The sequence below is a fragment of the Crinia signifera genome, chromosome 3 (assembly GCF_055691185.1).
Source record: "Crinia signifera chromosome 3, ASM5569118v1, whole genome shotgun sequence".
NCBI classification, from domain to species: domain Eukaryota; kingdom Metazoa; phylum Chordata; class Amphibia; order Anura; family Myobatrachidae; genus Crinia; species Crinia signifera.
In genome coordinates, this window is record NC_139219.1 from 277,847,042 (window position 1) to 277,859,310 (window position 12,269).

General features: G+C 47.3%; 1 protein-coding gene across 1 annotated transcript in view; it reads left to right on the forward strand.

Annotated features, from left to right (window-relative positions):
• Positions 1-1,226: 1,226 nt before the first annotated feature.
• KLHL30 (kelch like family member 30) overlaps positions 1,227-12,269 on the forward strand; it is a 49,608-nt gene continuing 38,565 nt past the window's right edge. Inside the window, exon 1 of the mRNA XM_083178142.1 lies at positions 1,227-1,349. The gene's annotated coding sequence lies outside the window, so the exon portion shown is untranslated. The remainder of the gene's footprint in view (positions 1,350-12,269) is intronic.

Here is a 12,269-nt window from a genome sequence, read left to right on the forward strand (position 1 = left end):
TAAGTGATCATAACTGCATTTACATTTACTTTGACACAACAAATTTAAACATATTTGGAAAACTTCATGGACACCTACCGGGCTTCTTGGATACCACCTAAAAATCCAATTTCCTATTCATGTGCGCTTGGGTATATGTACATAACTAAAACTGGGGCGGATGTATTAAGCCTGGAGAAGAGATAAAGTGGAGATAAAGCGAAAGGAGATAACGCATGAGTCAATGAACTGTGGGCTAGATTTATAATAGCTGTGCATTTAGCGCCGCTATAACAGTTTCTGCTTCCCCTCATTAGCGAGACGAAGCAGGAGGGGACACCGACAAGATGTACTAACATCTTGCCGGCCGAAGCGGGGGAGCGCTAAGTCCCTCCTCCGGCGATGTCCCCTCCTGGAGACAGCGCATCAGTTAATACTGATGCGCTGTCTTCTTCCACCCGGCCAGCTCACTGCACATGCGCGGGATCTCGCAACTCACGCAACATGCCAGCGCAGCTCAGAGCCAGCGACAGCGATGCTGACCGTTCATAAATTGGGCAGGATGCTGGCGCGCAGTACGAAATATCGTAGCTGCGCTATGCCTCCTGCCCCACACCGCCGCAGGATAGACACCCGCTCGGGTGCTTTAGCGCATGGGGATAGCGCATATGCTCCTGATCACCACTTCATAAATCTACCCCTGTGTTTGAAATCTGACAGTTGGTAGTTGATTGACTGGTGCTTTATCTCCTTTCACTTTATCTCCAGTTTATCTCTTCTCTAGGCTTAATACGTCTGCCCCACTGTCACAGGGGTGTGGGGTCCTGAGGTGAGGTTGGCCCATTAAAAAAATAATAATAATAATTATACATGTATGCACATATATACTGTACATACTGGGTTTTCATTGAACAATGTATATTATGTATTTTAAGTATAATTATACCAATACAGATCTTTGGCAAGCATCAGCGTTTTCCCTGCTCAAAAATAAACATGTTTATTTATTTAAATAGTCCTCTATGCTGGAAGAATACATAAACCGTTTGAGAAATGGTGATATATTTGTATGTACGAGGTTAATACTGTACAGATAGAAAGATAGATAGATAGATAATAGTTATGTAGTTTACAAACAAAATCACTCTAGGACCATCCTGATGCCTAGAAGTATTTGTGCATTTATCTATAACTATCTGGGGAGGAGGCAGCTGAGAGGGTGAGGAATGTCAGGGGCTGACTGCCACTGAGTGGGTGATCTATTAATAATCCCGGTGAGCTCTTAGTTCAGACACACTAGAAATACTCTTCTCCATGTCACTGACCGAGGAGCTGAAGTAAACTGACAGACAGACGGGGCTGTGTATCGGGTAAGTAATTGCTGGTCAGTGTTGTGTGCGGGGAACTGTTGTACTCTATGAAGCAGTGCTCAGAGAAGTAAAGCCCCTTTCACATTGCAGTTTTAACACGGCATATTGCCAATTTTTAACTGCTTTAAAACTGTACCAGCTGCAATATGAAAGCTCCACAATCAATTTACCGGTTACAAAATACCGGTATTTTGAAACGTGTTAAAAGCAGGATCCTACACGTTTCAGAGCCGTTTTCCCTGCAGTCTGAACAGCTCAGAAACGGTATTTGCTACAAATGATAACCACACATTATCCCCGCCCACAAGCAGGAAAAAAAAACATTTAAAATGACATTGTATGGCTTTCTATGAAGGTACAAAAACGGTATTGACACTGCAATATACCTTTACAACATGCAATATGAAAGGGGTTTAACTGGCCTTTGACCCATTTAAAAAAACGTTTACAAAAACCAATTAAAAGCAGGTTTTTGCAATGTGAAACCAGCTTAAGTGGACTTGCCATAAGTTACCCGCTTGCATAATGCAGTTTACCCCAGCAATCAGCAAATGATGATTCATCTGTTACATGTGCCAGGTTGTTTTGCTTTATCATGGTTACTAACAATAAGTGTTTCTTGCAGCATTGTGACAGACTGACTTCTTCAAATGGCCACTGACATCATTGCTTGTTAAAAGCGTAAACAAGCCCCATTATATTGTGCTGAGTGTTGAGGCTGGTGACACTGCCAGCAGCCCTGAATATTATAGATTGCACAGTGACACTTCTCAGAAAGGGGACTTAGGGGATTCAGACTTCGGAGTAACTGGAAAAACAGGAGAAATGCAGAACACCATGTTGCAATGCAAGGGGGGGGGGGGGGGGGGGGGGGGGGGCATAGCAAATGCATTTATTTGTATTTGCATACAGGGACATTACTAATTGCAGTTTACATGAAAACTGAGAGTTAGTGTATAACATGCAATTTACCAACTATAAATCCCTCTGCACATTTTAAATTTGATCCGTCTGCAGTACGATATGGTTTGTCAAGGTGCAAATTGCAATTTTTTTTCCATAATCCTAAAGTTGTGTGTGCATACTGTATATATATAAAGAGAGAGAGAGAAAACAACAGACTGTTGTTTGCGCTTAATTGGTCAGCAGCAATGTCAGGGCCGGCGCTAGCCACTCAGCAGAGCCTGCAAAGCAGGGAGGCGCTGCGCTGGAGAGGCGCACTCCCTGCCCTGCTGACCCTGCTCCTTAGTGCTGCTACCGCGCCTGTCAAACATGTATGACAGCGCAAGCAGCATCCGCGCTCTTTATTCCGCCCCCCCACCTTCCGGAGAGCTCAGCGGCAGCTTCTCTCCCTCCCTACACACAGGCACCGGCCGGCGACTCCCCCTCTCCTATCACGCCCGTTGGCATCCCCGCACTTTATTCCTCCCCCCCCCACCGCCCGGTGAGCTGAGCAGCAGCCTCTCCCCCTCCCTACACAGGCACCGGTGGCTCCTGCATCCGGAATGTAAGTGATGCTTGTGTCAGAGATCCCTGAGCCTCCTGTCTCTATTCACCTTCAGCATGGTGGAACATAGGTAGGCGCCCTCTTTACTTTTTAATGCACATACATATATACATCCATAAAGAAAGACAGCGGCACTTACAGTAGTTAGTGCAAAAAGTGTCAAAACATCACCAGAAAACCATTTTGTTTCAATACTGTGAGTGCTGCTTTCTTTCTTTATGGATGTATTTTATCTTTATTGATGGCACCAAAACTTGGGAGGAGTTCTACAAATATATATATATACATATATATATATATAGGCAAAAAAGTCTCACTGTGAGGTGAGACAAAAGCACTCTCCACTGAATTACATTATTATATATATAACATGATAAATATCAGAGGCGTAACTAGAACTTTGTGGGCCCCATAGCAAAATGTATAATGGGGCCCCCCTTGAAATGCCCATTACACATTATGTGACACACTGTAATGCCCATCACACATTATGCCGCTATCGCGATGCCCTTAACCTTATGCTGCATACCATAATGATTATTACACATTATCGCAGACACCATAATGCCTATTACACATTATACTGTACTACACACCGTTATGTCCATTACATATTATACCACACACTGTAATGCCCATTACACTTTATGACATAAACTGTAATGCCTATTACATATTATGCCACATAAGTTCTGCATACCTACATGCTTGTTGCCAGGAGCATACATGGGGATACAGACGGAAACGGGACATAGGTGGCGGACAGAGCATTCATGTAAAGAAGGACAGAGCACCATATGGGGGGACATACTGACGGGGTATGTACTGACATAGCACCATATGGGGGGAAATACGGACAGGGTGCATGGACTGACATTGCACCACATGGGTGGGACAGACTGAAAGGGGGCATGGATTGACAAAGCACCATATGGGGGGACATACAGACATGGGGCATGGACTAACATTGCACCATATGGGGGGGACAGACTGACAGGGGGCATGGACTGACATAGAACCATATGGGGGGACATACTGACAGGGGGCATGGACTGACATAGCACCATATGGGGGGACACACTGACAGGGGGCATGGACTGACATAGCACCATATGGGGGGGACACACTGACAGGGGGCATGGACTTACATAGCACCATATGGGGGGATAGACTGACAGGGGGCATGGACTGACATAGCACCACATGGGGGGACATACTGACAGGGGGCATGGACTGACATAGCACCAGATGGGGGGACATACTGACAGGGGGCATGGACTGACATAGCACCATATGGGGGGACATACTGACAGGAGGCATGGACTGACATAAAGTAGCAGCATATGAGGGGACAGACTGATAAGCAAACAGGGAAGGGAGAAAGACAGACAGATGGATGGGGGCAGCATAGATGAATGGGGGCAGCATAGATGAATGGGGGCATAGACAGACTGACAAACAGTTGGTTGGTTGCTCACCACACCATCACCTTCCTCTCCACAGAGCAGCTCAGTGCAGCAGCAGCAGCTTGGCCTCACTCCACGGGGCGGAGCAACTCCAGGCAGGCTCCGATAAGCACAGCGGCACTTCTTTCTATACTGAAGATCTCCAGGCTCCTTCTCCACAAAGCCTCCCCAGGCATTTTCAGGTGGCACCAGGCAGGGAGCCTGCCAGCGCAGCGGCACCTGCTTGTCAGGCACAGCCTCACCTGGCAGCAGCTGCAGGTTAGAAAATGCATGGAGAGCGCGCTGGTAGCGCCGGTCCGCGCACTGCGCATCACTCTCACTGTTCAGCTTCTCCTTCACTGTGACGTCACCCCCCCTTTCCGCCCGGCTCCTTCCGCACGCTGCCTCTCCTTGCTCCAGCCTCCTACTGCATGGCACGTAGCTACCCCCCGCCAGGCTCTATATTAAAGTAATTAAACTACCGAGGGTGCAGGGGACTGCTTGCTCTCCACCGGGCCCCCCCCAGCCGCTGGGCCCCATAGCAGCTGCATCCCCTGCACCCACGGTAGTTCCGCCACTGATAAATATATATATATATATATTTATATGTCAGCTATATGCCCAATAGTGTATACAGCTCTCCTGTTTAATGTGGCTCCCCCTCTGCCACTGGATATGCAATCCCTTGTCGCCATCCTGGCTTCTGTTTGTAGGTACCCGCACTCTTGCCTGGTGGCAGTGTCTTTACGCCCCCTCCCCTCTGCTGTAGTGTCTCCCCCTGCTCTCCCCTACTGCCCACAACTACAGTATTTCTCCTCTTTTCCCTGCTCTCCCAACCAGAGGCTGTGTCTGTATGTCTGCGCCATGTGTCAGTGTATATTTGAGTTCGTATCTGTGTGTCAGTTTATGTCAGGATGTCAGTGTCCATGTGTCAGCATGTATGTATCAGTATGTCAGTGGCTGTCCGAGTGTCATCATCTGTGTATCGGAATCTATGGGTGAGATTTATTAGGATGAGGGATTCAGAAAGTGAGAGATTTTGTGAGAAATCTCCAGTTTTTTTTAAACGGCAATCATTTACACGGCAAAATCAGTTTGATTTCACAGTGTAAATGATTGCCGCTTTAAAAAAACTGGAGATTTCTCACAAAATCTCTCACTTTCTGAATCTCTCATCCTATTAAATCTCACCCTATGTGTCTGTATGTCAGTGTCCGTGTGTCACCATATATGTCAGCGTCTTTGTGTTAGCGTGTCAGTGTCTGTGTGTCCATATCTTTGTATTACTGACTGTCAGCCCGTGCACCAAAGATTGCTGAGCTTGGCTTACACCGCTGCTCATGCCTGCATGTATTTGCTGACTATCAGCTCCCAATCAGCACCTACTGCTCCATACTTGGTCCAAGTCCATACTTGGAGGCGCTGAATGCAGGTTAACTTCAGTAGGGGGAATATGGTTCTCGGCTCTGACTTGGCATGCTCCTGTGTGCCCAGACCTCCCACCTCATTGAACATTCTATCTCTCTTTCCACCACATCAAGAGGGGCCCACTCAACTTATAGAAAGTGTTACTACTATGGTGGGCACTGTGTACATAGGTTATTACTGTGTAGCTTCATATGAACAATGGGTACTAGTGTGTATGGTAATGTGAATAATGTAGACTGCTATGTGGTGTGAAAGATTACGCTACTGTGTGGTGTAATATGAAATGTGGGTACTAGTGTGGTCATGCAACTTGTGAGAGCAAGCCCTTTTTCTGGTGTGCGTGCCGAGAGGTATTTGAGGGCGCAAATTTTTTTTTCGCAGGAGGGCGCCAAACACCCTAGAACCGGCCCTGGGTCAGCTGCACTTTACAAAACCTCCCTGTTAGCGGAGGATAGAGTGGGAAAGAGATGATAGGAAAATGTAAAGTGCGCTATTTTCACCTTAATATACAATTGTTTTTACCTTAAAAACTATTTTTTATTTAAAATAATTCAAAATTCGGTCTCTCAGACATGGTGATTTTCAATCCTTGATTGAAAATAGGGATGGCCATCGTTGCCATTGCCATTGATGGCAATTCTACAACAGGCCATCGAAAGTGCTAAACTATGCAATGGATGACTATCGATATTTTTACATATCGATGGTCATCCATTGTGTTTGATTGATTGGCCTGTGGGCGGGGCTTCGCGGGTGTCAGGGGGCGGAGCTATCCTCCTTTCTCCCGGCACTTTGAGAGAAAAAAAAGCAAAACATTGTTTTGCTGTTCCATCGATGGAGGGAAACCATCTGGTTCTCCCCCATTGATGGCAAAAGTATTCGACATCGGCCATGAACCATCGATTATTTCAAATCATCGATGGTCGATGGCCATCCCAAATTGAAAATCACCATGTCTGAGAGACCGAATTTTTAATTATTTTAAATAAAAAATAGTTTTTGATCAACAGTTGTATTTATATAAAAAAAACAATTGTATATTAAGGTGAAAATAGCACACTTTACATTTTTCTATCATATATATATGACCAGTGGTTCCCAGCCTAGGTCCTCAAGGACCCCAACAGTGCATGTTTTCCATGTCTCCTCACAGAATGGCGTGAACAAAAATTAGCTCTGCCTGCGGGTCCTTTGAAATGTGTTAGTGAGTAATGATTACACCTGTGCAACTGCCAGGTGACAGGGAAAATATGAGCTGTTTTGAGCCTTTGATGACTTAGTTTTGGGAACCACTGTACTACACTAAGGACCTTATTCTTGTTGATGTGCTCCCATGCGAATTCGCATGGGAGTGCAATGTATTTCTTTTGCGCATGCGCTGTGTGCAAGCAGCCACAACGAATGTAGTGTTTTTGCCAGGCGCTTACACACAACAGTGTGGGCGGGAGCATGGGGCGACAGGACGGGGGTTGCGCCCATGGGAACGCTCAGCATTTCACGGGCATTCTCATGGTAATGCCCCGATGACGCGGGTGCCGGGAGCGGGCAGCTGACATCACCGGATGTCAGCTGTCCGCCCTGCCCTCATACAGGACACACGCAAAGCTGACACCTGAGAGTGTGACACCTTTTTGCGTATACACTCCACAACATTTGATGGTCGGCGACCATCGAATGTTGTGGGTCTCGCCCCCTAGCCTGCGAATGGATGCTTATGCAAAACATCCATTTGCAGCTATGCGTGCAAATTTGCCCTGCAAAGGGGGGTGGGCGGCAATGTGAGCAGTCGGCAGGCTTAAAAAGACACCAGAATAACCGCTTGCAATCATGGTACCAGGGACCACTCCAAAAGCCCTCACTTTCATTAAGACCTCTGGGAGAAAATACCTTGGCCCTCACACTGGCCTCTGACAAGTGTGCTGTATTTGTTGCAAATGTATACTGTATGTTACTAATGTACAGGCTCGGACTGGCCTGGCGGGGAACCGGGAGATTCCCCGGTGGGCCCCATGCACTCTAAACTCCTCCCACTTTTAAAGGGGGGAGGGGCCTGCTGTGGCTGCTACCTTACAATGACGCCGCCGGGTAGTCAGTGTCATCCGCTGCGGATGACTGACCCCGGCGGTGGATGCGGGTGGGACGGCAATTACGTGAGTGACTCACGCTGGCGCTGTTGGCTGTCTGATTGACAGCTGCCGGCCGCTGCTGTGCTGGGCTGGCGTCATTTCAGGCGGCCGCGGCTGTGGGGCGGGCTGACGTCACCTGACACGACGCACATGACGACTGTCATGTCAGGTGATCCTTCCAGGACCTGCCCGCGCTTTACTGTCTGGGGGGGGGGGAGTTGTAACTGTCCTCTGGAATCTGGTCCTGGATGCCCTATACCAGGCTCCTGCCCGCACTGCCTGCCTGGACGGATAGCACTGTGTGACCTAGGCTTCAGCTTCAGGTAAGCGTGCGTGAATGGCAGTCACTGGCTGGCTGCTTTTTACCATCTGAACTGTCTGCTGATATTTTGACAATATTGTAGGTGTGTTGTTTTTTTCTTAATTCTTTGGCTTGGGTTTTATTTTATTTTATATTAGCCGCCTATGTGCTGTACTATTATCTGAGTGGGGGGACCTATGTAATGTACTATATGGGGGGGCCTATGTGCTGTACTATTTGAGTGGGGTGTGACCTATGTAATGTACTATATGTGGGGGCCTATGTGCTGTACTATTATCTGAGTGGGGGGACCTATGTAATGTACTATATGGGGGGCCTATGTGCTGTACTATTCTCTGAGTGGGGAGACCTATGTAATGTACTATATGGGGGGGGCCTATGTGCTGTACTATTTGAGTGGGGAGACCTATGTAATGTACTATATGGGGGGCCTATGTGCTGTACTATTTGAGTGGGGGTGACCTATGTAATGTACTATATGTGGGGGCCTATGTGCTGTACTATTATCTGAGTGGGGAGACCTATGTAATGTACTATAATGGGGGGCCTATGTGCTGTACTGTTTGAGTGGGGGTGACCTATATAATGTACTATATGTGAGGGCCTATGTGCTGTACTATTTGAGTGGGGGTGACCTATGTAATGTACTATATGTGGGGGCCTATGTGCTGTACTATTATCTGAGTGGGGGACCTATGTAATGTACTATATGTGGGGGCCTATGTGCTGTACTATTATCTGAGTGGGGGGACCTATGTAATGTACTATATGGGGGGCCTATGTGCTGTACTATTATCTGAGTGGGGGGACCTATGTAATGTACTATATGGGGGGGGGGCTATGTGCTGTACTATTATCTGAGTGGGGGGACCTATGTAATGTATTTTATTGGGGCCTATGTGCTGTACTATTGTCTGAGTGGGGGGACCTATGTAATGTACTATATGGGGGGACCTTTGTGCTGTACTATTATCTGAGTGGGGGGACCTATGTAATGTATTTTATTGGGGGCCTATGTGCTGTACTATTATCTGAGTGGGGGGACCTATGTAATGTATTTTATTGGGGGCCTATGTGCTGTACTATTATCTGAGTGGGGGACCTATGTAATGTTACTATATGGGGGGCCTATGTGCTGTACTATTATCTGAGTGGGGGGACCTATGTAATGTACTATATGGGGGGGGGGGCTATGTGCTGTACTATTATCTGAGTGGGGGGACCTATGTAATGTATTTTATTGGGGCCTATGTGCTGTACTATTGTCTGAGTGGGGGGACCTATGTAATGTACTATATGGGGGGACCTATGTGCTGTACTATTATCTGAGTGGGGGGACCTATGTAATGTATTTTATTGGGGGCCTATGTGCTGTACTATTATGTGAGTGGGGGACCTATGTAATGTATTATATGGGAGGGCAAAGGCGAATCTAAGGGGTGCACCGGACCACCTAGTCTTAAGGTGTGTACAGACGGCAGATATGCCGTGCTATGTGAGTCCCGATACGATCAGCTGGTATCCGGACTCGCATCGCACGGCATGCGGCAGGGGCACAATTTAGACTATATAGTGCAGATCTGCCTGCCCTCACTATATCGCTGCAGATTTGTGCTCACTTGGGAGCGCACATCGGCAGCGCATCAGGCTCATTAGCCCTAAAAAGCCACCAATCAACATGCGATATGGCTTCCGATGTTCACTAAATCGGGAACATCGGAATCCATATCGCCCCCGTGTGTACACACCATAAGGAATTGCTTGTTGCCAAGGAGGATGTCTCACACCGCTGAACCCACCTAATTGAAATAAATGACAGCTGGGCAGAGAGCGCTGTGCGCTGCCCGGCTGTAGTCTAAGCAGTGGCATCGATATTTTCAGTTTTCCCTCTGGACCGCCGGCAGCCAATCAGGAGCGGCATTGGTGGCATTGGTAGCTGCTCCTGATTGGCTGCCGGACCTCAGTGCGAGAACTGAAAATATCGATGTTACTGCTTAGACTACAGCCGGGCAGCGCACAGCGCTCTCTGCCCGGCTGTCATTTATTTCAATTAGGTGAGTCCAGCAGCGTGAGACATCCCCCTTGGCAACAAGCAATTCCTTAGACTAAACAGCTGGCTCTCTGCCCGGCTGTCATTTCTTTAGGTGCATCCAGTAGTATGACATCCTCCTTGGCAATTAGCAATTTCCTCCCCACCTTGGCAACGAGCAATTCCCTCCCCCAATGGGCATTACGTTGTGGTCTAAAGTGTAATACCACGCACAATTTTGTGATGCCACGCCTCCGTCCCATGAGGCCACGCCCCATTTTCGCAGCGCGGCTACGCCGCGCAAAGGTCCCCCTTGCTTGTGAGTTTGGATTTGGGAACCATTACCATATTTCTACATTCACCTATTGGGGGGGGGGGGGACCTACATGCTGTACTATTATCTGTGGTGTGGAGGACCTATGTGCTGTATTATATGTGGGGGGACATACGTGCTGTACTATTATCTGTGTGTGGAGGACCTATGTGTTGTAATATCTGGGGGGGGGGTGGTATTTGCTGTATTATCTTTGGGACCTATGTGCTTTATTATCAACGTGGGGGATTTATGGATCAAATGTCACACACCTATGATTTTGGGCCAATTTTGCCCGATTATCGGCCCAAAGTGCAGAAATCGGATGAAATTGGCCCACAATTCTATAGTGTATAGCCACTCCTCTCTGGTCAGATGGCCACACCCCTTCAAAAAGACCACGCCCCCTTGGTGGGCCCCTGTGAGTGCATTTCCCTGGTGGGCCCTTCGTGCCCCAGTCCGACACTGCTAATGTACCTGCATATTGCAGTTATAGCTATTGTTCCATGACCTTTACAGAGCAGGTCTTTTAAAGAATCCAAAATATCTGAGGCTCGGGGCATGCCTTTGGTATCTGTATGCGTCACATTTTGTGTAATTGCACTTATAGAGAGTTATTCAAACCTGCTCACCGCCCTGCGATTTTGCAAGGAGGACCATTTACTGCGAGCCCAAACAGCGGATTTTTTTTTGCGTCTTTTCTGATTGCAAGCCGTCCGCAAGTAGAGTGGGTGGAAACCGGGCATTTTCTGGCAGTGTCAGGGAAAACTCAGGAATGCCCATGCATTTTCAGGGGCAGTGTGGGACATCAGCTACGGCCTCGAACAGCCGGATTCTACCACACTGGCTGTGTAGGTTCTGGGTTACACACAGACTGAATACACTGGGAAAATCATTTGATGGTAAGTGAGTCGCAAATGATTTGCAGCTATTTGCTGATTGGCATGATTTTTGCAAGCCATTCGCAGGCTTATACAGGGTGGGATTTCACTCTGGAGGGGCGGAGGCTATCTGATCGCAGTGCTCTGCAATTTCGCAGAGCAGTGATCGGGTTTGAATATCCCCCAAGGTGCAGTGTGGGGTATAACTAATGTGGGTGCAAGAGGTGCTATTGCTATGGGGCCTAGATGCTTAGGGAGGCCTGGACCTAGGATATAAAGGTGCATACCAATTTCCCAGATTTATGTACTTTCCTGTCCTCCATTATATGCGTAGTTTTATTTATGTCGTAATAGCCTTATACTAATAAATCACATTTGTAATGGCTAGTGTATAGTGGACAATCCATTATATATATATATATATATATATATATATAGTATACAGATTCGGGGCGGCACTCCAATAAATGCAATAAACCAAAAAACTTTTTAGTTTTTAATGGTGCAGGTGATGGCAACGTTTCGGGGCAGCGCCCCTTTCTCAAGCCGGAAAATACAACAAGATCTTGTTGTATTTTCCGGCTTGAGAAAGGGGCGCTGCCCCGAAACGTTGCCATCACCTGCACCATTAAAAACTAAAAAGTTTTTTGGTTTATTGCATTTATTGGAGTGCCGCCCCGAATCTGTATACTATATTGGGCAGGAGTTATCCTTCACCAGAGGAAGGCACCCTAAAGTATTGTCTATCAGCAACGAGGAGTGCCGGATACCGGAGATTGCTATATATATATATATATATATATGTATGTTTTATGTGCTATGTGTAGTGATACTTCGGGTTCCTAGCACGGCGCCCACCGCATCGTATA